This window comes from Phyllostomus discolor, chromosome 13 (assembly GCF_004126475.2).
Source record: "Phyllostomus discolor isolate MPI-MPIP mPhyDis1 chromosome 13, mPhyDis1.pri.v3, whole genome shotgun sequence".
NCBI lineage: Eukaryota > Metazoa > Chordata > Mammalia > Chiroptera > Phyllostomidae > Phyllostomus > Phyllostomus discolor.
Window position 1 is genome coordinate 28,386,200 of NC_040915.2, and position 25,493 is coordinate 28,411,692.

The 25,493-nt window shown below is 49.1% G+C and overlaps 1 protein-coding gene across 1 annotated transcript in view; it reads right to left on the reverse strand.

The window, feature by feature from the left end:
* Positions 1–24,750, reverse strand: part of ATP10B (ATPase phospholipid transporting 10B (putative)) — a 233,234-nt gene extending 208,484 nt beyond the window's left edge. The window contains exon 1 of the mRNA XM_036014749.1: positions 24,724–24,750. The gene's annotated coding sequence lies outside the window, so the exon portion shown is untranslated. The remainder of the gene's footprint in view (positions 1–24,723) is intronic.
* Positions 24,751–25,493: the final 743 nt, after the last annotated feature.

Sequence of the window (25,493 nt, forward strand, 5' to 3'; positions counted from 1 at the left end):
CCTGCACGTGTTCCTCACCCCAGTGATTTTCCTGCACCGCCCCTTCCTTCTGGTGTGCGACGTGTCTTTCCTCTGTAACAGCCGTCAGCTTCCACGGAGGCCGGGATGCAGGATTAAATGTGCACGTGAGTCTGAAAGTTGCAGATGAGTTTCAAGGGAGAGATGTTTCCCTTGGTCCTATTGATTTACTTAGGTAAGTGGGTCTCACGGTTTTGTAAACTTGGGGAAATTATTGGCCCTTATTGAACCCTCTGTGTCAATTTTCTCTTCTGTAAAATAGGAATAATGCACGTTTTGTAGAGGCAACTGAGAAATACCGGTTAGATGCTTGGAGTTGTGGCTGATAACGCGTTTCAGTATAAAATAGTAACTCATTATTTTTCTCTAGCTAAGGTACCATAATACAGAGGGAATTTTATAATTATTATTGTTTCTATATCTATTCACAAATATTTGTTTTAATCAGAAAAAAAATAAATTTATGTGTCCACTAATGAAAAACAGTAATCTCTAATAAATCACATTGGGCCACTTCTCTGAGTGAGGCCACCCTGTGGCTTCTCATTGCATTTAGAATAAAACTCAAAGTCCTTGCAAGCCCTTCCTGGACTCCGTGGTCTGGCTCCTGCCCACCCCTCCAGCTGGGCCCTAAGGCCTCTCTTCAAGCCTCTCTCCCGCTCTAGCCACAGTGGCCTGCTGTCCTCCAAGGCCCCGGTTTCTCTCCTGTCCCCGGTCCTTAGCATCTGCAGATGACCCAGCCCAGAACCCTGCTCCCCAGGCTCGGCCAAGCCCTGGGCTGAGAGAGAACCTGCAATCAACTCAGTTGTCTGCTTCCACTCAAGGCCATTCTTTATGCTTTACAGTCACAAGGAAAACAAAAGCACAATTTTTGTCACGGCTTGCCTTACGACTTCCTTCATAAGTAAGTATTTATTTACCTGGGTATAGCCAGTCCCCCTTTCTAAGTGGTGAGCTTCATGGGGCACGGAACCTGGCCTGCTCAGCCCTCCCCTGCACACCGAGCCACCCACGCAGAATCTCCCCTTGTTGGACTCCTCCTGTCGTGCGTCAAAATCATCCCCCATGAGCCCCAGTTCCAATTTCCCAGGGAAACCAAAGCGAGAATTGATAATGAAGCATTTGTATTTATAATAATATCAAGAGACGCAGCTGCTTCTTCAGGAGTGGGCTGTGGAAAAAAATACCACGAGCACCCACTCCCAGAAGAAAGGTACCCCGGGGATTATAACATCAATGTGTCTAGTTATTGAGAATAAGAAGGTGGGAAAGGGAATAAAAGTGCAGTCATGCAGAAAGCTCTGGGGGCAGGGTGGTGGGGGGCGGGACTATGAAGGGGCGTGAGAAAACCTGAGGCAGTGGTGTGTTTGGCAGGCTGGCTGAGAGACCTTCACAGGTGTGCGCGTCACAACCTAAACTGGATTTTAAATATGGACCGTTGATCGTCTGGCAGTTACACCTCTGTAAAGCTGTTCACATCAATAACAAAATTATATGGAAAACAGGAGCATCCGGCACAACCAAAGGGCAGGTGTGGCTCTCAGCTCAGAACAGGGCTTTCTACGCGTGACCCTGGCTAAACTGACAGGGGTGCTACCCCAGGAATGCTTTGCAAATGTCACGGGGTTTCACGTGCCACCTTCTGCCTGAGCTTCCCGACATCCCCCTCACCCCAGCTGCCTCTTCCCTTCCTCGTCTGGGCTTAGCACGTCCGTGTGTACCTTCTATACAACGTCCGTTGTCGTTTGCTTCAGGTAGAAGACTGATAGTCTCCACAGAAGTAGGGGGTTTTCATGATTTAACTAAAAGGTCCTTAGGCTTCTCACTTAGTTGTGAATCAGATCAAGGCCTGACCTATATTTCGTTTCCCAGGGTCCCCACATCAGCTAGCATTCATTCATTCAGTTAAAAATAGGTTGTACTAGGTTCTAAGCACTGGGCTGAATGCAGAGGGAGTTAGTAATGAAAAAGCAGACAGATGCTTGCCGCTTCCAGCTTATTGAAGTGGCGGCCAATAAACACGCAGAAAACCCTGCTACACCAGGAAGGAAACACACAAGGTGACACTGTGATGAGTAATTAAGGGCTGATTTGAGATAAGGCAGAAGGTAAGGGCTCTCTATAGAAGTGATATCTGAGCTGAGACTTGGAAGTATGGGGATTGGGTCGGAAGCACATGTATCAAATATTTGCTTTGGAAATGAGTCAGCTGGCTCAGCCTTTTCTGCATCTCTCAACAGGGCTTTCGGATTGCTGAAGACCAATGTATTATTCAACTTGATTCAGACAGTAGGTTACTGAGCCTCTGTCATCTGCCAGGGATGATGGCTAATAGATTTCACCCCACTTGGTCTTCCCAATGACCACACACCATCGTCCTTTCAATAAACGACCCACATTCTGTCGATGAAGCCAATGCCCAGTGAACTTGCCCAAGGTCACACCGCTGGTGAGTAACAGAACCGAGAACCAAGATCAAAGCCTACACGTATTGGACAAACTCCAAATGCACCTGCTTCCATTAACCCTTCAAGGAGTGAAGGCACGAGATTGTGTACGAAAGGGTTTAATGAGAGAACTAACTACGAACAAGCATGCGGCTGTCTGTAGAGTGGACGTCGATAATCAAATGTTTTATAGAAACCATCTTTTTCCTCTTTTAAGTGTAAAGTAAAATTCTAAAAAGAGAGACCATTTTATAAGAAAAAAATGAGAAGTCTCACTGTTTCAGCCATACCTCAGATACAGGCGAAGACGCCCAGAAAATGTTCTTGTGAGTCAGGTGAGTTCAAGAGCATTGACTTGCGTCCCGTTTCCCAGACTGGCCTTGTGATGGATGTGCTACGTGACCTTGGAGAAGCGAACGCACCACGCCTGACTGCAGGGCCCCTAATGACGCCCTCGCTATCGAACGCTCGGGGAGGAGGGGAACTGTGGTGACCGTGTGGGCGAGAACCTGCAGGGTCCAAGCTCCCTGGAAATGGAGACACTGGGCCTCTGCAGAGAGAAGGAACGACAGTGTGGAACCCGGGTTTGAAGTCTGCTCTGGGGGAAAGGAATGGCGCTTGGATGACGAAAAGAGGATGGTAACAGGGTACAAACTGAAGGTGATGGAGAGAAAAATGGGGGCGTCTTTGCTTCTCCCCACTGACCACAGACTCTTGGATGGCGGTGCCCAGGTTCCTTCTAATTGATCTTGTTCTTGGAGGGCCCGTCAGAGGGCCCTCGCCTGTATTAGGTAATTAGACATCTGAGTGGTGAATAATTTGGAGCATTCTGGGAGAGGGGAAAGGACCCTGTTACTGCCACGACGCGGTGGCTGATAAATGATAGATTAAACCAGGACACAGAACCAGATGAGGAAAGGGATCCTCTGTGTCAGGAGTCTGTCCCCAGCGATTAGCGCAGACACACTGCATGTGCGGGCCATACACGGAAGGGCCAGGCCGCATGGGATGGGTGCATGTGAGTACGGGCTGAGAGTGTCCGTGGGAGGCAATATTTAATCCAGAAGAGAAATTGGACCCGCCCACCTACCATCCATCTGACATTCATTAAGCGCCCACTCCGTGCACTGTTGGACCCAGGAGACAGAATCTCGAACAAAACAAATCTGCTCTCTTGGAGCCGAGAACCTATTAGATCAACCATTTTGCCCCCCAAAACCAGTATGAGTAACTACTGACAGCAGTAGCAAATGGCTGGGAGGCCTGTGTTTGCCCTGTGACATTCTAAAGAGGAAGGAGTCTCAGGCACCGTCCTGCCTAAACATTATCTTCCAGACGGGAGGGCTGAGGCTCACCCACTGGCTCGGGGCTGGGTAGCTCGTTTGTGTCAGGCCCGCATCCAGAACCCCGTCCGCTGACTCAGAGTTTCCCAGCCACTCGACTGGGTCTCAGAGAAGCCTGTCCCCTGGGCCTTGAAGGCATCTCGCATGGCGTCCTAGGCACACCCTCCCGAGCACATGAAGAGACCTGCTTCCAGCAGGCCTGGGTGTACCGGCTCTCACAGGCTGCGACTGAGACCCTTTTTTCTTTTGTCTGCATTGCATGTGGGCTCCTCCACAGCGCCACCAAGGGACCAGAGCCACAGAGCTCCTTCTCAGTAAATGGAAAACTTGTAGTAACACGACTCTGCTCCTCCCTGTTGCACAGAGTGCCAACCACCCAACCTTTCATGGCCCACCACAAATGAAATGTCACAGAGCCTCACTGAGATTTTAACCCTCCTTTGGTTCTCCCATTCAGCTCAGTGCAGGACGACACCAGGCACCACTTAAGGAGTCTCGTCACACACTTGACGAGGCTGCCTGGCTGCTCCCCGAAGGGACCCCATTTCCAACAACAGAAGAACAGGGGGCAGAGCACGGCCCCACCTGCCCACCCACCCACCCTTTGTCTTGTTCAGAGAGGAGCGCAGGGGTGCTGGGAGCCGCAGCTCTGCAGGCGTCCCAGGCCAGCGAGGGCTGCAGCGGGCTGTGGGGACCAGGAGGCCGTCCCTGACTAGTGACATGGTTCGTGTCTGTGTGGTGACACATAGGAGTCTAAGTTCATGGGGTGGCCTCACCTGGCTGCTCTTGTCACCAGAGGCATGAGGACTGAGGGCCTCAGACAGCACTCCTGCACCTTTTCCCAGGACTAGGAAAGATCCCACTTTTTTTTTTTTGTACTACTCAGGATGCTAGACATGGTTTTCTGCTTTACAAAGGGCGCTTAAGTCCAGAGGCTTAATAGCATAAAGGCTCTGCAGTTAGACTGCCAGGAGGGGTGCCAGCTTCCTAGCCGAGCAAGCTATTTAATCTCTTTGAGCTTCCCATATTTATCTACAAATAAATGTATCAGTACTACCTACACAATAGGGTGACTGCGAGGAGGAGATGAGGCAGCCTATGAGAAACGCTTAGAGCAATGCCTGGCACTTCGTTGTTATCCGATACACGTTAGCTTCCCCTTTCCTGGGTCTTCACAATCTAGGTATGAAAGAAAGATGGGTAGATAGCCTGGAAAGGTGATCATGTTAGCTTCTTTCTGTGTGTGTGTATACCCATAAGCACACACATGTATAGATATGTATACACACACACACCTATATATACGGGCTGGGGCAAATGTAGGTTTAAAGTTGTGAGTATACAAAACACAGAGTTTGTTCCTGTATTATTACTTATTGTATTCCTTATGAACAATTGCAAACCTACTTTTGCCCCATCCTGCATACACATGTATACATTTACTTGTGTGTGTGTGTATGCACATATATGTGTGTTTGTGTATCACTTCCATCAGCTGCAATATATATTGTAGCTAATGTGACACCTCATCAAGCCTGTCGGCCCCAATTGCAATCCATGCTTTGCCAACATCAGCGAGAGGGAAGGAGAGGGATGAGCAGATTCTCGAATTGCGTACGATAATGTGCCTATAATGTTCCCAGGGGTGGTTGGCACGTAGCAAGCACTCTGCAAATGATAGCTATTATCATCTTAAGAACTTGTGGGCTGCTGCCACTTCTGTTGCCAACATTAACCATGTGTTTATTTTCACAGAGACCTTATGCTTCCCTTAGGTGCCGTGCAAGACGGCGTCGCCTCACGGGGCGCCCGGCTGTGAAATGTGGGAGGTGGAGAATGACAACTAGAAGGGGACTCGGGGGATATTGAGATAACTTCCTTCTATTTCTCAAATGGGGAAACTGAGGCCTAGAGAGAGGAGGAGATTCCTTAAGGCTCTACAAAGCTATACAGAGCATTAATACACGGATGAAGTTCCAACAGGCTGGAAGAACAATAACAACTAATAATTACTGAACTCTGGGTGGGGTATTATACCAGGTGCTTATAACAAACCTGTGAATTAGGATATACTATTAGTAGATCCATTTCACAGATAAGTAAGCTGAGGCTGACAAAGGTCAAGAAAACTGCCTAATGCCAGAGAGCTAGTTTGGTTCCAGAGTCTGTATTCTTGACTATAACACTCTACTGTACACGTGAGTCTTGAGAGGGAAGTTGTGGATAGAGAGCCAATACACTAGAAACACTCAGCCATTGGTGAAAGTCTTGGGAGATAGTTCGGCTTTGCATTTAATTATTGTATCCCATATGAATAATTGTAAACCTACTTTTGCCTCACCCTGTACATACAGGTCTACACTTGTGTGTGTATATACACACATATGCACATATATGTGTGTGTTTGTGTATCACTCACATTAGCCTCAATATATATTGTAGCTACTGTGATGCCTTGTCAAGCCTGTCAGCCCACACTGGACAACGATACAGAGAGAAGTAAATTATTAGCCGTTAAGCCACTGAAAATTCAAGATTTGTCTGTTGTGCACTTACAGTTAATTATCCTGCCCAAAGCATTGACAGAGTGAATTGAAATCATTTCTGGTTCACTTCTCTAGGTTTTATCTTTTAACAAAATAATACAGAACTAAAAGGAGAGAAAAAAGATACCTATTAAAAATGACCCTTTCTGAGCTCTCTGGTCCCAGCCTGGGCCCCTTGGGAAGACACCCCCTTGGGTTTTCTTGATGAGGCCTTTCCCTCTAGTGCAGTGATGACGAGCACCATAGAAAGTGGTACCTGCCTCTGCCTTCTGTTGAGTGTTCACCTGCTTTGGAGGCTGAAACAGTCAGTGGAAGATGGTGGATGCAAACCAAGGAGGACCTGATTTGAAAGCCCCCACTCGGGCTCCAGGTGACAGTGCCCCCCGAGTGAGGCTGCCCTCCTGCCTCCGAAGGACTGGAGCCCACTGACAAAGCTCCTTTGTCTCTCTCTCTCCCTCCCTCTGTCCCCCAAGAGGAGCTGGGGCCAGCCTGGTTTGAGTGTCACTTACCCTGTGTCTGCAGGAAAGCAACAGAGATCTGAAAGGCATGGAGGCCAGGAACAGAGAATACCCTGGTCACCTCCCAGCTCCCAGCGTGAGGGGCCTCTGGTTATCATCATGCTAATGATTTTGCTAATTTTATTCCATTCACCCCCATCAAAGGCTCTGCTGAGAAGGGAACAGGCAGTGCAGGTTGATGCTTATTATTCATTCCCTTGTTCTTCTGGCCCTGAACCTTCAAGAGGTCCAACCCTCTGTCAGGTATGATGGGCTCCAAGCGCTGACCCCAGCTTCCTTCTAGCCCACCCAGCACCCTCTGCTTCAGGAAGGCTGGTCTCAGTGTGATATATTAAATACTAATCTAATATCTACTACGTGCCTGGTACTCTGCAAGGCTCTGGGGATTGAATGGTGGACACAAAAGCAAGTACGGTGCCTGCTCACCTCAAGCAGCCCATGGTCTCACGGCGGTCAGACTCAGGCAACCACAGTACAGCCTGCTGGGGGGGGGGGGGTAGAGGGGGCTCTGCGGGCCATGGCAGAGGCACTGGGGCCAGAATGGCCAGGAAGCCTTTCTCAGCATCCTAAGAAGCCAATTTATTTGGCAAAGAACTAAAAAAACCAGCTGTAAAAACCCAACTGAGTAGAATAAGGTGCAGCATAGATGAGCTCTGCTTTCGGAATCCCTGGTTCCCAATCTGGACACGTAGCTGCTGGAGGCTCCTATGCAGAGACAGTGCGGCGAGAGAGGATTCCGCCACATCATGACCCTTCATGCCTGGAGCTTTTATCAACCTTCTGGAAGGACTAAGAACTACAAGACAATTAAATGTATCAGTCTTTCCAGGCTCTTCCAGTTGGTAGGTAACAATGAGACCACATTCACATCATGCTGATTTGGTACCTAGCTGTCCACCCAAATCTTCTCTATCACCAGCTCCTCAAGATGCCCTTTTCTCACAGGGATTGAGTCCAGGTAGGGTCAGTGGTCACTACCTTCTCGCCATCCTCTCCCCTCATACACCTGCCCTACGCGTACCTGTGCCTACACTGCTGTCCGTCCCTCAGCCTAGAAGGTCACCACTGTGTCCCTTCTGGGTTTACCCCAATTCTGCCCAGTTCAAGCCTCTCCTCTCCCCCAGTCCTTTTCCATGGAGCCGTCTGGTCACTCCAGTTTGCATCCTTCTCTCCTCTCTTTCTCTCTCTCTTCCTCTCAAAGACATACATTCTGGCCCTTGGAAAATATAAAATCCTAAGGAACATTCTAATGGAAATTGCCCTGGTGAGTATTAAGCTCTTTGGGGCAGAAACTATGTCTCACCGTACCTCCTGTAAACTTCATAATACTTGGTACAATGAGGGTCACTTAGTAGACACTCCCTAAATATTAATTGGTTGGGCATATGTTCAAGGCATTCAGTCTGTACTTTTTAACTAGCTTTTGGACCAGCGTGTTACGTGTAGAGAAAAAGGAGGCCGAGTGATCTGGGACACAGGTTGCCCTTGATGCTAACAGATGTGGGGAGGAAATGGCCAACGTGGTGCCAGATACTTTGGTAGGTACTTTGTCTACTTTTGCATGCAAAATACTTTTTTGTATACATTGTCCTGGTTAAATGTGACAAGAACTCTCTGTGGCAAGAACTCTTCTATTGTCTTGATTTAATAGATGAAAAAAATAACATGGCATTGAAGAACGATTTGGATTCAACTCTGATACCAGAGCCTTGGTCTCAGCACACACCGCACTGGTTTCCCCACCGGACATGTGAAGGGATGGTCCCTGGTGACCCAATCCCGGGTCAGGGTTCAACAAGGAGCCTGGTGGAGGGCTATGAGGGGCTTCTTCAGACCCAGCTCTTGAACTAGTCAGTGTCCTGAGTCCAGGCACAGGGCGTCCTGTTGGACACAGTGTGTGACAGCCCTGTTCCTGATGGAACGACAATGGACCCAGCGCACACGAGCTGGTTTGCAGAGCACCCACCAGGTCTACTGACTATTTCAATATTTTAATAAGCGATGCTAACTTACGTGGCTTGCGATCACTTCTGTTTCTGCTTTTGTTTATAAAACAGTGAAGCAGTGTGAACACACTCATCTCTAATTAGGAGGAAAATAATATATTAGGGAAAATAACTAGAAAAGAAATCACAGAGGAGTGTCGGGTTCCATCTCAGAGTTCTTAGCCGACCCGCAGAAGCTGCCGTCTGCATAGTGAAGGATAACAGCAGTCAGGAGGCGAAGAGATCTCACTTCCAAACCGTAAAGTGTTTCAGTGACCTTGAACAAGTCCCTTCACCTTTGGGCTTCTGCTCCTAAATTTGTTAAAAGCAGGGAGCAGGTAAATTAAAATCCAAACCCAATATAGCCTAGGAGGCCCTATAGGATGTGGCCTTTGGCATTTTACTCCGTGGCCCTCCTGTGTCCTTGGCCACTGTGCTCCAGCCACACTCTTTCTCCTTTGACCTTTGCTTGGCAGGCTTGACCCATGGTCTTTGTGCTTGCTCTTCTCTCTGTCTGAAGTGTTTTCCCACCGCCTTCCCTTCCCCTGGTTCCTTTTGACATTGAAGTTTCAGCTCTGACAGGCTTTTCCTGTTTTGCTCATTGTATTCCTCACTTTCTAAAACCTCCCTGGCCTGTATGCGTATTCTCAGTCTCCTGCCAACAGAAGGAAAGCTCCACGAGAGCAGGGACTTTGTCCATTTTTTTGTTCCATGCTCCTGCCCCTATTCGGAGGACAAAGTCTGCTACACAGCATAAACACTGAGTAGCCAGCTGAATAGTAACAAAAACAATGACAGCAATGGCAATGAGGAGTGTGTGCGTAGGTCTCTGTAGTCTTCAAAACACTCCACCAACTTTAGTCTCATTCAGGCTTCACTATCCTGCAAATTCGACAAGAATTACGGTATTGTGTTTTGGTACCAAGATCATCTTTTGTGTGTGTGATAAGACAATCCATCCAATAATTTTGAGGAGTGTGAATAAAGATATCAGCCCAGCGTCTGGCAAAGAGAAAGTGTGGAAATGTTTTGCCGGCATCATGATTATTAATCTATCCTCATCAACGAATATTTAAACACACATTACATTATGTATGAAGACCCACAAGGAAGACAAAGAGAAAGTAACCACTGCCAAAGAGCCTGCTCGCCAGCAGGTGCTGCAAAGGACTATGTGAGCAACGGTCAGAGAAAGCAACAAGTTAGAGCCGGAGTCCTCAGCATACAATCGAATGAGTGTTCTCGCCAGGTAGATCAGGATAAAAAAATAAATGTAAGGACTCAGGTAAGACAATGGAGAACAAGTTACCCGAAGAAATATGGGATTGTGCAGGGTGAGGACAAGGCTTTGTAATCTATTTTTGTAAAGTTTCTTGATGACATTCAGTAAGCGTGCTTTTACTGTCTTGTGAGACTCTGACGATAGCAGGACAGTTCCGTGGGATAATCTCGCATGGGAGGCCACCTGTCCCTGTGCTCTCTGTGACCCTGAAGAGAAGGGTCTGCGCAATTCAGAAGATGTACATCACCTCCATCTTTGAGAAACGGGTCTTTAACAAAGGGCCACACTCGAGGAGAGGGAGAATGGCTGGTGAGGCTACTGGCTCACCGGGGACAAGAGGACAAGATGCCTCCATGCCAAGGCATCCTGATGCCCCTCCTACAACAGCTGATCTGCAGATTGTGACAAAATTCTCTATGCAATGGCAATGGAAACATTTAGCTCCATTAAATGAGACAACAAGAACCCCAACTGGGTCTCTGGGTAGACAACCGGATAAGAAAGAGGTCTGTTCCTCATCTTTCTGGGGAACTGGCACCAGAACGAGAATCCAGAGGTCTGAGCTCCTGCCCCAGCGCCGTGCAGCAGGTGTCTTAACCACCCTACAAACCCCGGTGGCACTTGCTGCTCCTGGTGCCCTAAGATGGACAGGGACAATGGGACGCCAGTGGGATTCCCTTTTGGCTCCTTGTATTTCCTCCCACTCCCAGACCTTTGTTGGACCACGGAGGAAGAGCTGGCCTGGCCTTGGGAAAACGAGAGAGCTGCGTGTACCTAGTTTCAGGATTCCCAGGTGGGTCTCTCTGAGCTCCTTGTCCTGGTTCGTCTGTTATTGCCTTCACCTCAAGGCACGTGGCCCAAACCTCTCATCCTAATTTGGTAATGCAACACACCTCTTTCGCTTCTCCCTTGCTGAAGGCCCCGGAGAAGAGAGGGCTGGCAAAGAAGCTGAATAATGCGAATAACTGTATGTTCTTTCTCTTCTCTATATTCTTTGTACTCTTGCACCTCTTATGACTCGCGCTGCTAGTAATGAGTTATTCAGGGCATGCCGTGTTACAGGGCCTGAGAGTAAGGTAAATGGAATTATTTGCCATGAAAACACCCAGTCCAATCTCTTAGTAAATTGCAATCTTTGAAACAAGGTCCCTTTGGAAGGTGCTTAAATAAATGTGTATCTTGTATGAGAGGTTTGCAGCAATTCAAGGACAGACCCCAGTAGGTCTTGCTAATATAACCGTAGATTGGCTTCGCTCTATTTTTCCTAAAATTTAGTCATCATTTATCAGAACCTGCTAATCGCCTGGTTGTCCACTATGACAGGTTAGTTTGAACTGTCAAACTTCTCCAAAAAAATGCCAACAATGTGCCACTTAAATATATACGTATGTACATGTGTGCATGTTTATTTACATATGCATGTATTTATTTATGAAGGAACATTAAGCAGCCTTTTTTTGTGTTTAGCTTGCTTAGGTTAAAACTGATTGTTACAATATGCTTTCTTGTGCATTCAAAACTGGGCTAGACCCAATGGCGAAGAGCTGAGAAAACGCCACCCTGCCCTGCAGACCCCTTACCGATCAAACGGGAGTGAAGACATGAACTGGAGAGAAACTGAGAGCTCTGTGAGCCACGACTGTACATGCAGCCAGGCAGTAGTCGTACAGTGAGCAGTTGAGGGAAAGAAGTTACCAACATGGGATGGAGGAGGTGGGCCTTCTGAAGTGTTTATAAACTGCTGGGAAGATGCCTGATGTGCCTTTCTAAGGGACAATGGGGGAAATTCCTTCCGGGGTGCAGACCTCGGGAAACAACCTCCCTTTCTCCTGAGAAGCAGTGTGATGGCCCTGGCCCTGGCCAGTCTAGTCACGGGTGTTTGTAAAGACAGGGAGAGGGCTCCATTGAGGCTGGTGCCTCTGCACAAGCTGGCGATCAGCTTCAGGGCCCAGAGGTGCTGTCCGTAAAGACCAAAGTGCATGCAAAAAGAAAGGAAGGGTCCTCAGTTCAGAACCAAGAGGCCGGGGTCCTCATGCCAGCCTCACAAGTAAGCCCCTCCTTGAATGAATCACATTCAGTTATACCTTTAGAAGTTTTTAAAAATAAGATGAAATAGCCTTCTAGGGTGGGTAGGGAGGCTTGTTTGCTGGTTGTGCTCTAGAGAACTATGTCCCTGGACACGTAGACAAGGGGACATCACAAAAGCACAGAATGAGGCACTTATCCTCCCCTGCTTTGGCCCGGGGCTGTCCCCGAAGTTGCACCAACTTACTTTCCAGTACCATCCTGCCCTGAGCATATGGGACCCTCCTCATTCCCTTAGCCTGCCATCTGCATGGAGGCAAGTCTTCACTTCCCAGAGCATCCCTTCTGGTACCATAGAAACAGGGGGTTAGACAGGCAGCCTGCCTACTCTGTGCTCTCACTGAGAGGGGAATGTGGTAACACCTTTCACGTACGGCATGTCTCTTCTCTACCAATAAGCAAACTGAGGCTCAGAGATATTCATAAATGTGCCGAAGTCGTGCATCTAGTAGATGGGGGAGCAGCGGTGGAATCCAAGTCTTTGGCCATCTCATGCATCTACACTTGGACAGGAGCGGTGCATGCGCTGAAGAGAACACCAGGCTGCAAACTGGGCAACCTGTGCGCTAGTCCCTGCTTCTTTGCGGCCGCATTACGTGATCCCGCCAAAGCCCTTTCCTGTTGGAGGCCTCGGTTTTCCAATGCAGACGTGCGCCCTCTGCTCTCTGAACTGAATGCACAAGAGGTGTTGGTAGCTTGTTTTCTGAGGACAGGCTCCATACATAGCTCTCACACATTTACAGAGGGATTCACGATCCCCTCAAAATGTTGAGGACCACCAGTTTAATGATGCTGAGTAATAAGGTCATAACTGCCAAGTCTTTATGTGCAGCACTATTCTAAGCATTTTACCTATTGTCGCATTCTGCCATGTACAGTGTGCAGTTTTCTGCCCAAATTTTTGAGGAAAAAATGAGGATGCACATTATATATGTGTAGTACCTGAAATACCTTGTATCTGTTCTTGTGTTTTGTAATTATTTGTTACATAAAATTTCTTGTATGATAATATGTTCAAAAATAAGTGCTAAAATTCCTTTATAACACAAAAAAGCAAGTATCTAGATATAAATAAATAAATGAGTTACAAAATTAAAACAAAAGATGTTTTCCCCCTGAACGTTTGGGTCAAAAATGTGGGTCGCATTATACATGGCAAAATATGGTAACTTATTTAATCCTCACAACAACTCCGTAAGGTAGGTACTTCTTTATATCTGGATTAGAGATGAGGAAATGAAAGCACAGAAAGGTTAAGTAACTTTCCTAAAGACAAACAGTAATTGGGAGAAGCCAGATTCAAACCCAGGCGGACTGGCTCCCACGGTCATTTTCTTTGACACTCCTGTTACTTTCCAGTAGACATCTGACATGGAGCTGTGCCTCCTGGTATCACAGCGGAGGGTTCAAGGATCTTACACAGGTCAGAGGTCATCTGGTTCAGTGGCTTCCAAACCTTTGCATTCTCTGCCGGCCCCTATTTTCTTGTCACCGAGTGCCATGTGTCCTTGACAGTGTGCTGGTACGTGCAACTGCTGGGAGCTCCTCCGGGAAAAGGACAGGATGTCTGCCGTGGTTACGAGTGTACATGTGAGTGTGTGAGTGTGCTGCGTATGAGATGTAGGGGTAAGCGCGTGGGATGGGTGCCGCCTACACCTTACAGCTCCAGGGAACACAGTGTGGAAGTCGCTCAGACTGTCCTGCCCTCTGCTTTCCGGGGGTAAAATGAGGCCCAGAGAGCACAGGTGGTGGGACCCTGGGCCTCAGGGTCCTGATCTCTGTGCACTTCTCTCTTCCTGCCTCATCTCCTTGCTGTAACCATGGCCTTGCTGCCCACGGCCTCGGGGCTGTGCCCAGTCAAAGAAACACACTGCATGCGTATCTTCTGTGCCTCTTCCTGGGCTGCCTGGATCTAACCTTCCAGCTGGCTGGGGACAGTCACTAGAAGGCTTCCTAGGGCAGGACAAGTGGAAGAAAAGCTTCAGGGTGGTTTGGTGATATTAGGAATGTCAATGGCAGGAAAATGACCAGCTAGAAGTGATGTAATAGGCGTAGGGGGTCACCTAGAACAGCCTCATAGTCAAGTCAAACCACACCATTGGTCTGCTTTGAGTGGGGCATCTGTGGCTGGGGGTGGGGGGGGAGTGGGTGAGGTGGGAGGGGAGAAGATAGCAGCCCCTCCCTTGCCAGTCCCCAGAATCAGATGAGGCTCATTGTTCTGGACAGAGTATGTCTGCGATGTCAGACTGACTTAACCGATACAACTCTGCCAGCCTCCCTGCCATCTGCCTTCCCTCCAGGGTTTGCTATCCTGTCCCTTTGCTGGCTCAGCAGTTGGCAGCTGGGTCTGGCTGAGTGTTCCAAGGAGCGAGGGCTCAGCGGGGCTGTGGCCTGACTTAAGAAGGGAGGGGAGCGCCATGGGGCAGGGTGGGGGCTGGCAGCCACGAAGCTTCCTGGCACATCCCCTGGGTGTTGAAACGACTGGGTTTCTACACACAGCAATTGAGGAACACGCTCCCGGAACCACAGTGAGGAGGGAAGCCGGGCATCTGCACCTGCCTACTGTCTCTTCGCACCCCAGGTTCTCACGAAGGGGAGCACCTGCAGGGCCAGGCACTATGCTGGGGGCGTGGGGGCTGGGGAAATGGCTGTAAAGCCGGTTTGCATGAAGCTGCCAGGATAGAGGAGGCGGCAAGCTTATGTCAAATAAAAACACCATTTAGAATTAGAATTGGTAATAAGCTTCACAAAGAAAACACAAGGAGTTAAAACATAGAGCTGGGAGTCTGATGGAGTTGGGGGGTGGTGTTGGGGAAGGAAAACTTCTGTGTGGCAGTGACAAAACTGAACTGAGGCCTGAGGAGTGGGTGAAATGACCAGGAGAGGAGGTGGGGACAGCATCCAGATGGCAGGACAGCAAGGGAAAAGCACTCAAGTCTCCGAGGCACACATCTTTATCTGCTGTGCAACACCAAGGCTACATTCACACACACGTTCGCACATGTGCAGATCCCATTTACTTGTCACTTCCCACACCACACACAGCACCCGTGTTCTCGCTTCTCTTTCTTGCAGTGCTGGAGAAGTGGACATGGAGATGGAACGGAGTGAAGTGAGAAGAGAAGGTATATATGGAGCCCAAGAGGGACACGTCTGGAAGAATCTGCAAGGGTGGTGAGTCAGAGAAGTGTATTGGAGATGACCCTTGTCTAGGGGTAAGGTTTCCTAGATGAACAAAGTGAGAAATAAGATGATTAGGCAGAGGGGACAGCTTAAGCAAGAGCTGAAATGTGGAAAATAGCCTCCTTACCTACATAGGCATCTACCAGCATTTTGGTGATACCGGGAGACAGGCTGGAGAGCAGGGGGCGGCAGACGAGGCTGGAACCCTGAGCGTGACATCCTTCCATGCATTCATTTTTCCCATGAACATTTACTGTGCATTAGCTACAAACCAGGCCCTGGGGCTCAATAGTGCAAAAATCAAGCCTGGTCAGTGCCTAGGAACTAGAATTCACACAAAGCAAGGGCTTCCTGTTGAGGGAGACACCCAGTAATCAGACAGAAGCGTGCTGGGAAGAGGCCTGGGAGGAGAAGCTGGAAGGCGAGCTTTGTAGGCCCTGTCAGGAATGTTGGTCTTTATTCTCAAATCAGCGAGAAGCTCTCCAGGGGTTTTAAGGAGGGTTTCAATGTGTTCAGATTTGCATTGTGAAGGGATGATCTGGCGCTGTGAGGGGGACATCTGTTCTGACTCGGATGCCCTATCCCTCTGCAGCTCGTATCTGTCTCGGCCATGGAAGGGAACCGTGAGATCCACTCTACGGCATCCTCTGTGCGCATAGAAACCCTAACAGCCTGCACGCGCCGTCTCTGCACTTGGAACACCCCGCGTGGCTAGCCACGACTCCTTCTGGCTGCGTCTGAGGCCAACTGCGATGTCCCGGCAACAATTATATTAACATCAGAGCTAGAAACGATCTGATGGAAAGCTGTTCATCCATGTAATGAGGTCTCCGTTGTACTTTCGAAATGTGTCATAATCTGGTAAGAGACAGAGTTTTTTTTCATTTTTTTCCTTCTGTTTGTCAGGAGATGGGGGAGTTGGAACTCAAGTTCCATGGCTTCAACTGCAATGTGACAAATGTCATCTGTGCATGACATGCTCAAGGCAGAATGAGCAAATGTGAAAGGAGCAGTGAGAGAGTCTAGGGCAAGATGTGGGTGGGGGGGTGGACATAAACATCATAATTATCGTCTAATGGTGATGAAGCACTCAGCGGACCAGGCACTGCCTGCACCATCTCATGTAATATGACAGTTCTGGGGGGTAGGTATTCACCGCATTTGACAGTGGGCTCAGAGAGGTGAACGCAAATAAGTATCTTTCTAATTCTAAAGTCTAGTTTTTATGATGACCTGACATTTTCCTCCATCCCTGGGTAAAAGAAGCCCCGAATGGGTATGTGTTTTGTTGTAGAGCTGTGACGTTTATTTTATATAACAGGGAAGTATGGCTCAAAGCTAGTGGAGAAGAACATCTTTCCTTCCAAACTCAGGTGAATCTCGCGATTGCACGGTTCTGTGTGATGTTCATGAGACTCGAGACGGTCATCCTGGCCAGTGCTCCCAAGTGTAGGACAGCACTGATTTGTAAGAGGCACATGGAACCCACTTTCAATAAAACAGAATCACATAGGAAGAGACTGGTCCTATTCCAGCCTCTTTAATTTTTCCCATTCTATTGTCGGTGGTTCTCAGAATCAACTGCCCTATGGGATCATCTGGGGTCTTTAAGAAACAACCAGGATCAAGCCCCGCCTCAGGGACTCTGATTTAACCAGCCCTATGCGGTTGCTTCCTGCAAAGGACTCGGTGACTTTGGTCAAGTGCAGATTCCAGTTTCATGGATCTGGGGGCGGGGTGCCTGGGACCCTGTGATTTTAACGCTGTGCTGATGGCTAGGGGACCTCACTGGGAGCACCTGCAGTCAAGGGTGCTACCAAGGTTGAGAACCACTGCTTCAGGGAGACAGTTTCAGTTCAGTGAAAAAATGATCAGTTAAAATGAGTCATACATGCACACAGAACACACACCCAACAGCAAACCATGACCCTCCATCCTCTATTCCCAAATGCCAGAAGCCCTTTTCCTCAACAGAATCGAACACTGCCGCCCTCTCAGTGTGGGCCGTCCGCATACAGGCTTAGATGCACGTCTGTGCGTGTCCTTTAAAAACCCACGAACGAGCGCATTCTGATCACACTGCTCAGCACTTTGCTTTTTTCCACTTAATATATCTTGGGGATTGTTCCGTAACTGTTCATAGAGTTGCCCGATTTTTAAATTGTGGTGGGTATGTACAAAATTCACTACTTTTACCATGGTTAAGTGTAGAGTTCAGCGGCATGGTTAGGCACACTCGCATGGCGCAACTGTCACTGCCGTCCAGCGCCAGGACTCCCCCAGCTGAGACCGCATAGCCTCGAAATGGAGCAGCGAAGACCAGGGCCTCCTTTTAAACAAAGCAAGAACGCCAGTCTCAGGGCCACGGCTTCCAGCGGACAGCAGCAGGTCTGGCTGGAGTTTACTCCTCGTGCTCTGCGATCATTGTATTTCATTTCAGTTACTCTCTGTGATAAGAAATACTGATTCCCCACTTAAAGGCATTCCCTCTTTAAACAAATCTAATTTCCATTGAACAACGATGCCTGGTAGGTATGAGTGACAAGCTGCCTATGGCTCTGCCACAAGATATGGACATTGCATGCCACGGAGGACTAAAGCATAGGACATGCCACCCATCCCCTTTCTGAGCCCAGATGACCTGCATCGCCACACCCTGGGTGGTGAAAATGGCCTTTTCCTGGGGCCTCATGACTTGTAACCAAGGGTAGTCTTTTCTCTAATCAGGCCACACAGTGGGCCCACCTCTGTCATCATCAGCACAGTGGAAACCAAGAAGGAAGGCCCAGGTCCCTCACGGGATTTTGTGTCCCCTGAGACAGGCAGGAAGCCCAACCCCAGACCCTTTCTAGGAGATGACACTAGAGATCGTCCTTCAAGAAAATGACACTTTCCGTGTGGTGGGCACGGAGCCTGAGAAGCCAAAGAAGGGCCAGCATCCCTCCTACACGAGAGGCTGCAGAGCCGACCTTGGCTGAAGGCAAGGGGTGGGTGTGCTGCACAGCCCGCGATGGGGAGAGCTCGGGGTTGGGAGCCCAGAGCCGGGACTCACCACCAACCCGCTCTGTGACTTGTAGCAAGTCATTTGCCTTTCCAAGGATCAGGTTTTTTTGTCACCTGCAAAAACACTGAGGTCACAATCTGGTGAAGACTGAATAGAGTAGCATGCGGAGGTACTTGGCACTGTGCCTGGCACATGGTTAGTGCTCCATAAATGGAGGATGTGAGCAAAGAGTGGGGTCCGGGGGTACTCAGATGGTCACTGCCCAGCCAAGCTTCCATCTGTGACCTAAACAGTATGCAGCAGGCCTTCTAGCGTGAGCCGTGGCAGGAGAAATGGCATCATTAGACGGGAGGGAAATGACACGCTTTGCCCTAAAACAGAGTCCAGACAGACTCCAATTGTATCTGGGCTGAGCAATGCTCTACTGAGAACGCGATAAAAGAAAATATGTCCCCAAAGGTAAGAATTCCAATGACTCAACACTTATCCACTCCCTTCTTATTTGCTCTTAAGGAAAAAAAAAAACAGCAAACAAAAATATGTGGGAAATGAATCTGCCATGGACACATACTCCTGTTAGAAGCTAGCACACTGATCCAGTGAGTAACATCTGAAGCTCTCCTACGAATAGTGACAACAAGATGGAGAAGGACCTGGCACTCATGGGTGCACATCTTCCTGGGTCCCCTCTAAGCCCTGGATGCCATGATCCATTCGACTCGCTCATATGCAACCCCTGGTTTTCTCTGAGTGTCCTGGAAAGGCGGCAGTACCTGGCGACTCTTCTGCCATGCAGGGGAAGAGGAAGTGGACGGTTTTACCCGCACAGGGCAGTCCGACGGGACCTGGAGAAACACCCTCTGCACGAGCTGCAACAGCAGACTGAGCACAAGAGACAGAATGCGTGATCTCGTGGTAGAAAAGGGAGGATTTAATATCAAACCGTCAGCCAGTTCACTATGCTGGTGCAGGACTTTTGAAGTGGAAAGAACTGGATTCAAATCCCAATTCCATGAGTTAACTTGATGGGTGCCTGACTTTACCAATCTTAGTCCCTAATCTGTGCAGGGGTGATCACTGTGCTCACGTCATTAGGTTGGTGGGAGAATTAGGGGAAACGCTATGGAAACAGGGGTCAACGCCGAAGCATCATCCATAAGGGTAAGCAGAGCTGAACCAAATGAAAGCCTTGTTGTGCTACCTTGGAAAATAAGTAATTTATGCAAGATCTCATAGGCACTAAAGGGTGTGGTATTCGAGATTTAACTAGATTTCTCTGATCCCTTTCTGTAGGAAAGGAATGCAGGGAATGATTGCATTCCTTGATGGGGACAGCCTGGCTGCCTAGGTGACCCCCTGGGAGGGACGGCCCTTTCTTGATACACGCCCATGAAGCAGACTGAGATTTTGTCTGCTTTTGTAAGTGACAGGATTCACAGGCCAGCCCTCAGGCAAAGATGGCAATGACTGAATTATCTCACAGCGCTGGAAATGTGCTTTCTGATCTGTGATCAGACTAGCTTGCTCTTAAACCAGGTTAAAAAGAGAACAAGGAAGGAAAGAATAACTGGAGAAATGCGGAAGGGTTGCTGTTGACAAGGGTGAAGGCTGGACCGAGGATGCCTTGGAGAGACACAAATGCCACCCTCACGCTCACCTGCCAAGATATTCTCCAACTCGAGGGCCACGGGCTGGGGAAGCCAAGCTGAGTCGTTAAGGGACTCAGCTGTGTCTGGATACGATGCGGGAAAGGAAAGCAAACAGGCTCACCGCCCACGTCGGGAGGGAAACCGGGAGCGGCAGGTTTGCCCACATCCCCTGTGGGCTGGCCCAGCTGGACGGGTTTTTCCACAGCTAATCAGTAATGTGTTATCAAACCATCTCAAACAGTGTGATTCAGGCCGGAGAAGTGTGGGGCAGTTGAGCACAGAGGTGAAGACCACGTGGTGTTCCGCTTTCAGCAGAAGACCCCAGCGGAGTGTGTAGCCTCCTAAATGTCCCCCTCCTCTTCCCTAAAACAGGAAGAAGAACCTACTTGAGAGTGTTGTTATGCGAGGATTACATGAACTCGTTAAATAAGCTCACGCGTAGCTAGTACTCAGTAAGAGGAAGTTGTTAATTATTAATTACTGTCATTATCTGAGAGGCATATCAGAGGCATGCAGACTCAGAGCAGGAGGCAGTGGGATGATGGGGTCATGGTGGTCTTCCATCGCGGGCTGCAGTCCTGGCAGAAGCAAGTGCCTACCCAGGGGGGAATGAGCCTGGCAAAATAACTCCAGTACCCAACTGGGCATCATGGTCAAAAGACCGCAAGTGCTGGCCTCTGCCTATGAGCAGCTCAGGACAGGCCCCGGGACACTTCCTTCTGGTCCTTTATCCTGACACGGATGCTCACTTCCGAGACTTGCTATAAGCAGAGTGAAGCCAGCACAGGACAATGTCATCACAGAGACGCACCTGGACAGTGAGGTCAGGGCTCTGGGGGAACAGTAGCGCCGTGGATTGCTTTTGACTGGCAAACTCCACACCTGCAGGACAGAGTGGTTGCCGGCCCACAGACAGAATCCTGAATGGAGGAGAAAGTTCTGGCTGTCTTGCTGATATCCTAGAGACGTAAGTCGTTGTCAATAAGACACTTTACTCAGCAGCCAAAAGATGTCAGGAGGCGAGTATATTTGGGAATGTGCATGGAGAGAAAGTAGCTTGGGTCTTAGAGTATCAGCTCCCATCGGTTTGTGTTTCCTAGAGAATTTATTGAGAAAATATGACATAGAAGAAAGAAGGCTCTGGGTGAACTCAGCTGGAAGTTCAAGTCCCGAGTGTAGCCATGTGATCTGACTTTTCATCAATTTCTGCATTGGTAGGATGGCAGAGAGAGGCCCTCATGTGCAGAGGGGTCAGGGAAATGGAGCAGGGGCAGCGAGCATGTGAGAGAATGTGACACACCAAGCACTGTCTCGGCATTTTATATATTCACTTAAACAATGCTCGCAGTAGCATTAGGAGAAAAAAGTTTGAGAATAGTCACATTTGTAGATGGGGAATATCAGACAGAGTGGTTGAGAAGCTTGTCCAAGGTCATGCAGCTAGCAACGGGCAGAGCCAGGTCCTCTGAACTGTAAGCCCATGCCTTTCACCGTTGTGGTGAACTGTGGTCTCTTGCGTGTGAACTAATACAAGGAAGCGCTTCTACCAGTGCTGAGTATGAAGAAGTAGTTAATACTGACTTGTCATTGTCATTTCGTTAGTCCCTAGCAGAGCATCAAGTATCTGCCAGTTCTACAGATTTTAAGCTTCTCAAACACTCTGGGGTCAGGCAAGTATCCAGTGTATGCTCTGGCCTATTCGTACTCCTTTTTGGCAAGATGCACAATTTTGCTCTCTTTATGGAAATATTTTGTTGTTTTCTTTGAAGGGCACTTGGAGGAAAGAAGTCAATCCTCACGTGTTAAAACTGGGTTTCATCCCTCACTGCCTGGATGCCTCATACCTTCTGGGTCTCACATTCCTTATTTCCAAAAACGCAGAGAGTCAGCATGAACATTAAATGAGATCATCCAAGGAGTCCTAAAAGCATTTAGCAAGTTCACAATGAAAGTCCACTGTCAATATTGTTATTATCTCCAGCATGGCCCAGAGAGTTTGCAAGAGGGTTACTGAGAAGCATGACCGGAATGCAAGCCCATGTCTCCAGAATTACTTAATGCAATTCTATTTCCATAATACGACTTCGCTTATGAGCCCCTTCCTCCCCAGAAAACCATTAGGACTCTGTGGCTTGGCTCCTGATTCAAAAATATATTTCTTTCAGAACAGGCATTAAAAAAAAAAATCTAGAACAGCACAAGGGAATAGAACAGATAAGGAGTGCCTTAAAATTTTTTTTTTTTAAAAAAGGATCACAGAACAACTGAGGAGAAGATATAAAAATCAGATGTCTCTTAAATCAAACAGGGCCAGGCTGATGCCAGAAGGGTTCCATACACATTACAGTGAAGAATACATAAGTGCAGGATGGGACCCATAAAACCACCAGCTTGTAAAATACTGCCAAATGCTGCGTGCTCGCCAAGGAAGAGGCATTGCTAGGCTGGATTTTAATGCTCCTCGCTTGCAAAGCGAATCGGCTGAGTGTTAATTAAAGTGTCTAAGTTGATTCTTGAGGTAGGCAGCTGCCTGGGAAAAGGACCCCTGCAGAGAAGTCTCTTCCTCTGACAGATTTCTTTGGAAATGGTGGATTTTCTGCAAGTGAAATTCTCCAAAACAAACACACCTCCCTGTGTATTCTCTACTCCACATGGCTTGCAGGGCCCCCTGCTTGGGGGCTGGAGACAAATTGCTCGGTTTCCACATCACTGTCACACCGAATCTTGGAGACACTGCGTGTTCAGGTCCAGACCAACACAATATAGCGAGCATCACAATAAAGCGAGTATCACAATACAGTGAGTATCACAATCAAGTGAGTCACAATCTTTTTGCAGGTGGCGGGGCTTGCATTCAATTTGTAAAAATACGCAACATCTGTGAAGGGCCTGTGCTTTGCAAAGGGCTGGTATCACACGTGTACCTGACAACCTCGCAGGCTTTAGGGCGCAGCTGTTATCAATCCACTCCTCTAAGGATAAACACGATCAGGACCAGGTTCGGTGTCCAGAAGAACATGCTGGGTGAGTGCCAGGCAGAGACAGCCTTATCTTACACACCCTGCTGTTTCTTAGGAAAATAAGTCCCTTTGATGTCACTCAGCCCTTTTCCCTACATTACCCCAAGAATGAAACAATTTGCCCCTAGTTCAGATTCTAGAACAAGATGTTTGTTTGCCTTCCCAAGGGAGACTGAGGGGAGGGGTTGGATGAGAGGAGGTGAACTGGTGGTCATGACCTCTCCTGACCCCTTTTATCATTTATCCACTCACCAAGTATTGGCTGAGCCCCCACCATTACTGGGAAATCTGCTAAAACCTGGGGACCCGAGGGTGTCCTGCAGGCGGGAAACATGGAAGGTTCCTACCCTCATGGAACTTATAAAGGAGACGGAAATTCAGGGTGTCACCAGCACTATGAAAATAATGAACACTGTGTGGGAATATAACGGGGGTGGTAGCGATGGTAGAGGGAGTCCGTATTAGATTCCGTGGTCTAGGAAGCCCTCCCGAACAGGCAACATTGGTGCTGCAACCTGACTGAAGACAGGTAGCCAAATACAGGAAAAGCCCGGGGGAAGGTGTTCCCTGCAGAGGGAAGGCCAGGTACCCAGACCACAAGGAGGGAGAGAACAGAGGCAGCCCAAACTGAGGCGAGGCTGGGGAGGGGGCGAGGGCTGGGGACGTGAGAGGCCTGGTAAGCCATTTGGGGGTTCGGTTTAATTCTACATGGCTCAGTGTCCGGCTCTCAAACACATTCCCTTTCCCCTCCCATTGCCAGCTTCCATGTTTTGCAAACCAGCGCTTTGCTCCGCTGACTGACTCTAACACAGGCCATGTGGATAACATACTGCCGAACGTGGGCTCTCAGCACTCTCCAAATCCACAAGCAGGGGCCACTGAGGCCTGAGAAGTAGACAGCAGGGTCTAAATCAGTGCCCGACCACGGCGGCAGGAGCATCGGCTCGGCTCGCCCCCCTGAGCCTCAGCGTCCTCACCCGTCATCACACACATTGCCGACACCTGCCTCACGGGCTCGCAACGAGAGGTGGTGTTTCACCCTCGTGCTTTGCAAATCATAAGCTCCCCATAACCTCTCGCCATTGCTATTTTCACGAGTCAGTATCGTCAAAAACCCAGTTCTGCATTCACTCTCTCTCCTTCACACACACACCGACTTCTTTCAAAATCCTGTGCAATGGGTTTGCAAGCTTTCGGAAATAGACCCTGCAATAGTACAGGTGGTGGCCAGTGCTTGGATATTATGGGTCCTCCATGCGGGCCATTCATTCCACACAACAGGCAGCAAAGGCCGGGGCCGCCTGCCCATCAGCGACTGGAAGAAGCTGAGACCACGTAGAGCCATCACCATCACCACGCACCACTGCTCTTGTAACACAGTCAACTGCACATACATGACCCCCCCGCCCCCATGAGCAGAACACTCCCCAAATGAACAGAGGAATGAGGTTCCCCAGAAGCCTGTTGCTGCTCGTGGCTGGTGGTAGACAGCCACAGCCCCCAGGACCCAGGATACTGAAGAGGAGACCAGGGGCAACCTCAGAGGCTCCCTTTGAAGCAGCGCCCCTGAGCCAGGCCCACAAGCGATGAGAGCTGAGGAAAAAAGACCACCATCTAGTCTGAGCATCAAGCAGGGCGCTTACCTCCTCCTGGGTGCAGACTCGGGAGCTCTGCTGGAGGAGTCAACACTCCTTGGGTGTTTTCATTCTGGTGGGGCCACTAGGGAGGGAGGCTGGGTTGCCACCGCCTCCGGTTACCCCATCAGAGAGGAGGAACAGCCAGTGGCAGCTTCCCTGTCATCACTGGTCTGAGCAGGCAGCCCCAACCCCTCTTAGAGCCCAGCCTTCAATATCACACACCTGCTCAACAGGCCTCCGCCTTGTTTCCTCCTCTCCTGGCCTGCTGAGCCCCGCCCTGCCCAAGGCTCCTGGGCTCCTCCTCCTCTTCCTTCTGAGGCTCCGTGGCAGGGCTGGCCTAACCAGCCCTGGAGCCGAGCTAACCCCAGAGAGGCAGCTGGGCTGTTAGAGGGCGGGTGGTGGGCCTGCCCTCCCCACCCCAATTTATTTTCAGAGAGAGCCCCTGGGTTAATTAGAGCCAGGACTTGGGACTTTGGCCCAAGCTGTGGAAAAATGGAGAATATTCATTTTCTGGTGGTTAACCTGATGACTGTAGGATTTTGAAGGCCAGGTGTCAGGACATGGGAATTCTGCCAAGCTCCTTCACAGGGTGACCTCGGTCCAGATCAAGGAGCTACATCTCTGCCTGAGACCTGGCCGCATTGCACCCTTCCTTCAGGGGCCCCAGCTCTTCTTACAATGGATGGAGTAGCTACTTTCATTCTCAATAGGAAGATGAGGGGGAAAACTGGAGACAGGCTGCAATCTGCCCACCAGGCTGAAAGGAGATTCCATTT